The sequence below is a fragment of the Phyllobates terribilis genome, unplaced genomic scaffold, assembly GCF_046119375.1.
Source record: "Phyllobates terribilis strain yellow unplaced genomic scaffold, ASM4611937v1 Scaffold_17__1_contigs__length_24005725, whole genome shotgun sequence".
Taxonomy (NCBI): Eukaryota; Metazoa; Chordata; class Amphibia; order Anura; family Dendrobatidae; genus Phyllobates; species Phyllobates terribilis.
The window spans coordinates 20,548,690-20,559,310 of NW_027362777.1; the positions used below are offsets into that span (position 1 = coordinate 20,548,690).

The 10,621-nt window shown below is 47.2% G+C and overlaps 1 protein-coding gene across 1 annotated transcript in view; it reads right to left on the bottom strand.

The window, feature by feature from the left end:
• The window catches only part of LOC141176147 (uncharacterized), a 169,787-nt gene that overhangs the window by 136,927 nt on the left and 22,239 nt on the right, over positions 1 to 10,621 (bottom strand). The gene's annotated exons all lie outside the window — the stretch shown is intronic.

The window sequence follows — 10,621 nt, forward strand, 5'->3', positions numbered from 1 at the left end:
AGGCTTACGGAGCAGAGCCGCGTGTGTGCGAGGTGTACGGAGCGGAGCCGCGTGTGTGCGAGGTGTACGGAGCGGAGCCGTGTGTGTGCAAGGTGTACGGAGCAGAGCCGCGTGTGTACGAGGTGTACGGAGCGGAGCCGCGTGTGTACGAGGTGTAGAGAGCGGAGCCGTGTGTGTATGAGGTGTACGGAGCAGAGCCGCGTGTGTACGAGGTGTATGGAGCGGAGCAGCGCGTGCATGAGGTGTACAGAGCAGAGACGTGTGTGTTTGGCAGTCCTCGCCAGGGCTGTGGAGTCAGAGTCAGATCCCATTTTGGTGGAGTCGGAGTTGAAGTTGGTATAAAATGGACTGACTCCGACTCCTAAAATATGTAATAAATTGGGTACAGTAGTTCAATGCAGTTTGTGGGGAATATTTTTCATAAGAATTTGGGAAAGTTATGAAATGTCCTATAAATGTTTGTCCTATTCATGATCTAAGGGTCTAGACTTTTAGCTGAAAAAATGTGTCCTACCATAAATGTATCACTTAAACATGAGCCATGTATGAGGGAGTCGTGGAGTCGGTGTCATGGAAATTGAGGAGTCGGAGTCGAAGGTTTGGCTTACCGACTCCACAGCCCTGGTCCTCGCTTGTGGGGGCCAATAGCAAAGCCCCTGAGGTGTGAACAACATACAACCCCCTAAAGTGACCCCATTTTGTACACTGTACCTATCAGGGAAGTCATCTGAGGGTGTAACGGGTGTTCTTATCCCACAGGTGATTCACTGATTTCTTTACCATTTGGTTGTGTGAAAATAATATTATATTTGCTCTGTGTAGCAGCGCAGGGTTCAGCTCAGGGGGCGAAACATCTGAGCGGCACCTAACCAAGTAACTGTGTATATTATATATGTTTGTAATGTATATATAAATATAACTCTAAGTAAATAAAACTTCTGTGAAATCAAACTGTCCACTTAGGAAGCAACACTGATTGACAATCAATTTCACATGCTGATGTGCAAATGGAATAGACGATAGATGGAAATTATTGGCAATTATCAAGACACCCTCAATAAAGGAGTGGTTCTGCAGGTGGGGACCACAGACCACATCTCAGTACCAATGCTTTCTGGCTGATGTTTTGGTCACTTTTGAATGTTGGTTGTGCTTTCACACTCGTGGTAGCATGAGACGGACTCTACAACCCACAGAAGTTGGTCAGGTAGTGCAGCTCATCCAGGATGGCACATCAATGCGAGCTGTGGCAAGAAGGTTTGCTGTGTCTGTCAGCGTAGTGTCCAGAGGCTGGAGGCGCTACCCGGAGACAGGCCAGTACACCAGGAGACGTGGATGGGGCCGTAGGAGGGCAACAACCCAGCAGCAGGACCGCTACCTCTGCCTTTGTTCAAGGAGGAACAGGAGGAGCACTGCCAGAGCCCTGCAAAATGACCTCCAGTAGGCCACAAATGTGCATGTGTCTGCACAAACGGTTAGAAACCGACTCCATGAGGGTGGTATGAGGGCCTGACGTCCACAGATGGGGGTTGTGCTCACAGCCCGACACCGTGCAGGACGCTTGGCATTTGCCACAGAACACCAGGATTGGCAAAGTCGCCACTGGCACCCTGTGCTCTTCACAGATGAAAGCAGGTTCACACTGAGCACATGTGACAGACGTGACAGAGTCTGGAGACGCCGTGGAGAGCGATCTGCTGCCTGCAACATTCTTCAGCATGACAAGTTTGGCAGTGGGTCAGTAATAGTGTAGGGTGGCATTTCTTTTGAGTGCCGCACAGCCCTCCATGTGCTTGCCAGAGGTAGCCTGACTGCCATTAGGTACCGAGATGAGATCCTCAGACCCCTTGTGAGACCATATGCTGATGCAGTTGGCCCTGGGTTCCTCCTAATGCAGGACAATGCCAGACCTCATGTGGCTGGACTGTGTCAGCAGTTCCTTCAAGATGAAGGCATTGAAGCTATGGACTGGCCTGCCCGTTCCCCAGACCTGACTCCTATTGAGCACATCTGGGACATCATGTCTCGCTCCATCCACCAACGTCACGTTGCACCACAGACTGTCCAGGAGTTGGCGAATGCTTTAGTCCAGGTCTGGGAGGAGATCCCACAAGAGACCATCCGCAACCTCATCAGGAGCATGCCCAGGCATTGTAGGGAGGTCATACAGGCACGTGGAGGCCACACACAATACTGAACCTCATTTTGACTTGTTTTAAGGTCATTACATCAAAGTTGGATCAGCCTGTAGTGTGCTTTTCCACTTTAATTTTGGGTGAGCCTCCAAATCCAGGCCTCCATTGGTTAATAAATTTGATTTCCATTGATTATTTTTGTGTGATTTTGTTGTCCGCACATTCAACTTTCTACAGAACAAAGTATTCAATGAGAATATTTCAACCATTCTGATCTAGGATGTGTTATTTGAGAGTTCCCTTTATTTTCTTGAGTAGTGTATATATATATATGCAGATAATAATGAGGGCAATCTGTGCTATTGCCCGAGGCTTTAGGTGGCCCATGAATTGCCTCATTGTAATTTTCAATCCCATATCTTTTTGGCACCGGCCGCATGCTCAAAGTGTTACCGGCGCGGCCGCAGGTGGTTTATGTGATGCTGGGCCCACCCTGCCTCATGACGTCAGGCAGAGAGGACCCAGCATACACAGAGTATCTATTTAAAAGTTGAAATGTCTCCCACGCGCCAGGAATCAATCTGATCTGCAGAACAGGAGCGGTCCCACCCCACACACCCAGAGTTTAGCTGAGCTGCTGCCTGGTCTCCTGAGTGGAGTCCTGACTGAGCCCCTCAGTCCTGACTGAGCCCTGCTCTCACCTGCCTGTATTATTCTGTCCTAATTTCCTAAAAACTATGTTATATATATTAACAAAATGATACTGGCCCCCTGCTCTTTCCTACTAGTAGGCAGCCAGCAGCGATCTGTAGGAAAGAGCAGGGGGCCATTGTCATTTCTAAAAATTGTATATAATGTGGGGGATGGGAGTGAACTGAAACTACATAAAGACAATGCCCCTGCACACTGTGTGCCTCCCCTCATCTTAGAAATGTTGCTTGCCTCATGTGTTCATATAAATACATGATACATGGGCACAGTGTGCAGGGGCATTTGACATGATGTTGGTAAAATTTCCAAGGTGGAGGGGCACATAGTGTGTCGGGTCATTTGCCCCATGTAGTTTCAGTCTACTCCCCTCCCCTACATTTTTTACACTAAAAAGGCTCCTTGCTCTTACAGAGCGCCATTGGAAATTCTGCTTGTATGTGCCCACATTCAGGAATGGTAATGTTTTGGACGCAGCGTATTTTCACTGCATCCCAAACGCTGCGTTCTAATTACCGCACTTGTGTTTAGTTACATGCGGATTTACCGCATCTAATGACATGCTATTGGTCACAATACGAGTGAAGACTGTTATGGTAAATATTTATGCTTAGTTTCATTATTTAGGCAATTCATATATCTTTGATAATTTTGTATTTTAATATTAGCTTTATAAGGGTTATTCATAAATAAAAGGGTGTTGTCTCTGATATAGAGATGTCTTTGTATTAGGTTTCTTTGTTACAGAAGGCATAGAAAGCTGGGTAGAACCAGTTTTCTAGGAATTTAACAGTTTCCATGATTTACGACCTTGTTTTTCCCAAACTTAAATATTCCTTTTTAGGTAAAGCCTGTAAATACCTTCCCCTTTTTCCTTATCTCTTTGCTTGTACTAAAGATATGTGACCAGGCATCTGAGAGCAGATGAGCCTGAGACACAGACAGATTTGGTCGTGTTTCTCTTGTCTCCCTGATTTGATCAAAACTTGCAATTGTGTGAAACCCTTTGCGTTTCTCCTAAAACTTTCTATCCAGGTTTCCACATCAAGACTTGCACCTCCGGTACAGAAATTGAGAAATTGACATGCTGCAGCTCGTAACCCCGCACCACAAGTGAGATTACACAGAGGCCACGCAAGGTGTTGGAAAGACTAATGTAACATGAAGAGATGGGAGAAGGGAGCCCAGACACTAGGGAAAAGGGGGGTGGAGACCTCCTAGGCTGACCTACAATCACCCCGTCTCCCCTATAGACCCTATATTGGTTCCTCATCAATCGCGCACGCGCACCTAAACCCTTTATTTCTCTAGCGCTTGGCCCTGTATAGGGAACGGGGGGTGAGCACTAGTCAATCCCCACTAATGACTAAAGACAACAAGGTAGACAAACACGAGGGAAAGTAGCTTAGCTTTAGCCGACTTAAGAGTAATAACTCCAAGCATCCTCCTAGCACCACAGAGGAAGATAGCAGTCTGAGAGCTCCAAGCTTTCACAGGGTATCATGTGAATCTCACCGGCGCCTTCCTGCTGCAAAATAAAACTATTTAAACACCCAGGCCAGGATGTCAATTAGCAGGAAGGAGTTAGCCGCTAGGTCCTAGAGTGAAACAGCTAAGAAGGTGTCTGTAATGCCAAACGAAGGGATCTTCTGCAACCAACTGCAGGGCGACTGCCTGTCACATCTGGCACAACCGTGACAACAGCGTCAAATAGAAGCACAGTGGGCATGGGATTTGTATAAATACATCCACTGTGCTTATAATGTAGAATGCAGCGTTTTGGAGGTGAGCTACCTCCAGAATGTGACTATTCCTGATCGTGTGCACGCAGCCTTATACTACTGTCATTATTTCACGGGCTCCAGTGACATAGAGTGACTGCAGACTAATGTTAGGAACCAGACAAGCCCATTAAAGGGAGCCAGTCTAGTAAAATAAACACTATTTAACCTACAGATATGGGGTTAATCTGCAGGCTAATAGCGTTCTGAAGCCATGTGACCACCACACTTAGAGCCCCGCTACCAGGAGGAAATGAACTTTAATCCTCCCAGCAGCCTCAAGATTTCAGTCATAGAGGTGCTGCTGGGAGGCTTCAGTAACCGCTCAGTGTATAGTGAGCGGCAACTGTAACTCCGCCCCTACACTGACTTAAAGCCAGAACTAAGGGCTCTTTCACATGTCTGGATATTTCCGGTACTGCAAAAACCAATACCAGAGATATCCACGTACCTGTGTGGCAAACGCGTGACCCATCAGGATCACATGTACTGGCGCCTGGGAATCAGCGGTACAGTTAGCGCTGTTCCCATGCGCCTGGTGCTGAAGGCATATGTCATCATTGTCCCCTGCTTGTGTATGACCAGTGCTAGCAAGGGACAATGTTGAGAGTAGTATTCAGCTCCTAATGTCTCCAAAACCTGTAAAAATAAGAATAAAATAAAAAAAATCATTATACTCACCTGGCTTGAGGTGACCGCACACGCTGAGGAGTGAAGGAGAATGACTCGCTGCAGAGAGAAGGCCCCTGAACTGCGCTGAGCTCACCGAGTGATAGGACACAGATTATCTCAGCACAGGAACATTTTTTTTAACACATCCAATTGTGGAACATATTATTCCAAGATCTGTTGATTAAACTGACGAGGGGCAGTACCCCGAAACACAGTGTCTGTAAATTGAGTTTCTGGTTCTGGCTTATATATTAAGTCATGTGATAAGGCTCGTCAAAGGGTCACTTGACTTTTAGGATTGCTACTTCCTGTAGCCGGCACTAGAGTTCTAGTCCTCTTCCTCTCTGAAGAGACAATTTGCATATTTCCCAGAGGAGCATTGTGGCTTTAAAAGTCTCCTCACCGTGATGTGCTTAACATGTCACTCTCCACAAGGAGAAATGTTACCCCTTAGATACCGGTCTGACGCCTCTCACCCAGCCAAACCAGAACTCACACTTTGCACTGACGAGGGGCAGTAGCTCGAAACACAGTGTCTGCATATTGAGTTTCTGGTTCTGGCTTCTATCCTAAGTCACGTGATAAGGCTCGTTATAGGGTCAATATTGACTTTTAGGATTGCTACTTCCAATAGGTGGCACTAGAGTTCTAGTCCTCTTCCTCTATGAAGAGACAATTTGATTAAAATGTACTTTTGTTTGTGGTACAACCCCTTTTCCATCTCAGAAAACTTTCGGCAAGCAATGCATGTTACCATATAACTAAGTGTGTAGTAGTATATGTGAGAATTCGGCTGTGCTTGCTGGTTCTGATGGTGGCCACGTAACTGCAAGTGTTTGATTTCCATAGTTGTGTGCTTCTTGCGGCCCGCAGGCACAGACCCCGTAACGATCGCGGCTCTCTCCAGCAGCCGCCGACATCAGCGCTGTAATGCAGTGTATTGCCGCGCAGAGACCGGCTCTCTGCACAGCAATACCAGTGTCAGCCGCCGGCCTATCAGAGGCCAGCAGCTGACATCTGCGTCCCAGCGCAGCGGCATATGACGTCACTGCCATGGGCAGATGTCAGCTGCTGGCCTCCGATAGGCCGGCGGCTGGCACTGGTATTGCTGTGCAGAGATCCGGTCTCTGCGCGGCAATACACTGCATTACAGCGCTGATGTCGGCGGCTGCTGGAGAGAGCTGCGATCGTTACGGGGTCTGTGCCTGCGGGCCACAGGTGCAGAAAGGATGCCGAGGGAACGGAGGACAGGTGAGAATCTTTTTTTCTTTTTCGCTGTCATGTGAAATACAGCGCTCAGTATGGGGGGACGGGGACCCTGAGCGCAGTATGGGGGGACGGGGACCCTGCTGTGCGCTGTATGGGGAGACGGGGACCCTGTGCGCAGTACGGGGGGACGGGGACCCTGTGCGCAGTACGGGGGGGGAGGGGACCCTGTGCGCAGTATGGGGGGGAAGGGGACCCTGTGCGCAGTATGGGGGGGGCGGACCTTGTGCGCAGTATGGGGGACGAACGGACCCTGTGCGCAGTATGGGGGACGGACGGACCCTGTGCACAGTATGGGGGACGGACGGACCCTGTGCGCAGTATGGGGGGGGCGGACCCTGTGCGCAGTATGGGGGGGGCGGACCCTGTGCGCAGTATGGGGGGGGACGGACAGACCCTGTGCACAGTATGGGGGATGGATGGACCCTGTGCGCAGTATGGGGGAGATCTGGATAGGGGACATGTCTGCAAGATAAGGACCAGGATGGGGGACCCTGTCTGCAATATGGAGGACGTGGATGGGAGGACCATGTCTGCAATATGGGGGACCATGTCTGCAATATGGGGGACCTAGATGGGAGACCATGTCTGCAATATGGGAGACCATGTCTGCAATATGGGGGACCATGTCTGCAATATGGGGGACCTGGATGGGAGACCATGTCTGCAATATGGGGGACCTGGATGGGAGACCATGTCTGCAATATGGGGGACCTGGATGGGGGCCCATGTCTGCAATATGGGGGACCTGGATGGGAGACCATGTCTGCAATATGGGGGACCTGAATGGAAGACCATGTCTGCAATATGGGGGACCTGAATGGAAGACCATGTCTGCAATATGGGGGACCTGGATGGGAGACCATGTCTGCAATATGGGGGACCTGGATGGGAGACCATGTCTGCAATATGGGGGACCTGGATGGGAGACCATGTCTGCAATATGGGGGACCTGGATGGGAGACCATGTCTGCAATATGAAGGACCTGGATGGGGGCCCATGTCTGCAATATGAAGGACCTGGATGGGGGCCCATGTCTGCAATATGAAGGACCTGGATGGGTGACCATGTCTGCAATATGGGGAACCTGGATGGGAGACCATGTCTGCAAGATGAGGACCAGTTCAAAAGGTGTATAGAAATTAAAATGGTATCACTAAAAATGTCACTTTGTCATACAAATAATGCGGCCCCCCAAATTAAATGTTTTTCCGTGTGCGGCCCATATGCCCAGCTGAGTTTGAGACCCCTGGTCTACAGGAACTTCTCTCATGCTTTGACCAATGGAACAGGTGTCAGGAGCAAGAAGCTCGGAGAAAGACAAAACTAGAGAGGAACAGAGACCCAGTGACTTTCTAGTAAGTGTTTCACAAGTACACACACGACACCATCAGATTCACCAGGTGTAAGCAGATGTTGTTATAGAAAACTTAGTTTTTGCATCATTTCTTTTATCCTCTTCATCCTCAAAGTACCAGACAAACTGTAAGTTACTCACAAAACACACAGACTGACGGCAGCCATTTTTAGTTGTTATAACTATTCTTATAGTTTATTGTCCTATGTCTGTAGATGCATTCTTCACTAAAATCGGGTGCTCAGAAAAGAAAAGAGCAGCGACAGAAAGCTCCACAAATAAATGAAGAGATTTGTAAAATTCCTCAAGTTACAGACTTTCTTTAAAAGAAAATCTACAGAATCTGATTGGCCGACTGAATGTGATGTCAATAACAACAGCTGTGAAAATGTCCATCTCCATCTCACTGCTCTGAGCATGCGGATTATTTCATTGTAGTGCCCCAAACATCTGACGCAGAGCCAGAAAATGTCCATCTCCATCTCACTGCTCCAAGCACGCGGATTATTTCATTGTAGTGCCCCAAACATCTGACGCAGAGCCAGAAAATGGCATTGACGAAATGGCGTGTGCTCAGGAAGGGGTGGAAGCTGCTTCAGAGTTTCCATCAGATATTGGGCTGTGCAAATGGGAAGTGAAAAATTATATTGGAGTAAAGTCTTAAAAAGATCCCTCTACACCAGATGTTTCCAACTGTGACCAGCTAACATTTATTGTCCGATATGTTTTGCCCACTGGACTCCTTGAAAGATTTCTACAATTCATTCCTGATATTGGTCACACTGGCAAACCAATAGCCGAGGTGATTGTTGGTATGCCTTGTAAAAATGGTATTAATATTAAAGATTGTAGGGGTCAGTCTTATGATAATGCTGCCAATATGAGTGGGAAGTACAATGGGGTCCAAGCACATGTTAGGAATTCATTCCCTGTGCGGCCCATTCCCTTAACCTGGCAGGAAAAATAGTGATGAAACTATTCCAGAGACATAAAGTTGTTCCAAAGTGTTAAAAATCTGTATGTATTTTTTTCAACATCTGCTGATAATAAAATTATAACCTCTCTGGTTACCAGTTGTGAAATCGCTTTCTACCACAAGGCGGTCAGCAAGATATGACGCAGGTTTAGCTTTCTACAAAGGATCCAGCCAATATGTAATCTTATAGACAGCATAGCTACAGACCCTGACTTCAGTTCATGTAAAGTCTGAGGCTTTGGGTGAGAAATTCAGTGACCTTGATTCTCCCTTGAGGCTGAGTTCACATGATGCGTTTTTAATATGTTTACGCAACTGCAAAAACGCCGCGGAAAGGCATTAAGAATGCATGGTAGAAGGGCAGCAATGTTCCCCAATTGAAATCCGCATGTGCTGTGCCCATGATGCAGATTTTTCCACAGCGTAAACGCTGCGCTCAAAAATCCGCAGCATGTCAATTAATTTTGCGGAAATGCTGCTTTTTTGGCGCCATTGACTTGCATTAGACCGCATGGAATCCGCATCACTGTATATGTTGATGCGCTTTTCATGCGGTCTAATGTGCGGATGGTACCCGGGTGTGGATGAGAGGACTCTCATCCAGACCCAGGTACCATTAAAAAAAAAAAAGAATAAAATAAAAAATATATATATACTCACCCTCTGACGGCCCGCGCAGCGCTCCTGCTTGGTTCCCCGCACTTCGCGGTTGAATGAAGAAGGACCTTCGCTGACGTCAGAGTCATGTGACGGGTCATGTGACGCTGACGTCGGCAGATCCTTCAGTCTTCACTGCCGGTAGCCGGGACCGAGCGAAGCAAGACACCGGGGGCCATCAGAGGGTAAAGTATATATTTATTTTTTATTTTTTGACATTCACACACTATATAAATCCATGTACAATCCGCATGCGTTTTTTCCTGCCAGGGAGATGCAGAAATGCTCAGGAAAAAATCCTGAGCATTTCAGCATCGTGTGCACATATCCTCATTCTTCTAGGGAGGCATGAGATTTTGGATCGGTTTCATAAAACCAATCTGTCCCTTCAAGAGGCATGTAAATACTGCTGTAGTTTTACTTCAGTCTTTGTTAGACTTTGTCAAAAGTCTGAGAGAAGAATTTGATACATATAGTGAGTACGGAAAGTATTCAGACCCCTTTACATTTTTCACTCTTTGTTTCATTGCAGCCATTTGGTAAATTCTAAAAAGTTCATTTTTTTCGCATTACAGTACACTCTGCACCCCATCTTGAGTGAAAAAAAACAGAAATGTAGAAATTTTTGCAAATTTATTAAACAAGAAAAACTGAAATATCACGTGGTCATAAGTATTCACACCCTTTGCTCAGACACTCATATTTACGTCACATGCTGTACATTTCCTTGAGATCCTCCTTGAGATGGTTCTACTCCTTCATTGGAGTCCAGCTGTGTTTAATTAAACTGATAGGACTTGATTTGGAAAGGCACACACCTGTCTATATAAGACCCCACAGCTCACAGTGCATGTCAGACCATATGAAAATCATGAGCTCAAAGGAACTGCCCAAGGAGCTCAGAGACAGAATTGTGGCAAGGCACAGATCTGGCCAAGGTTACAAAAGAATTTCTGCATTACTCAAGGTTCCTAAGAGCACAGTGGCCTCCATAATCCTTAAATCGAAGAAGTTTGGGACCACCAGAAGCCTTCCTAGACCTGGCCGTCCAGCCAAACTGAGCAATCG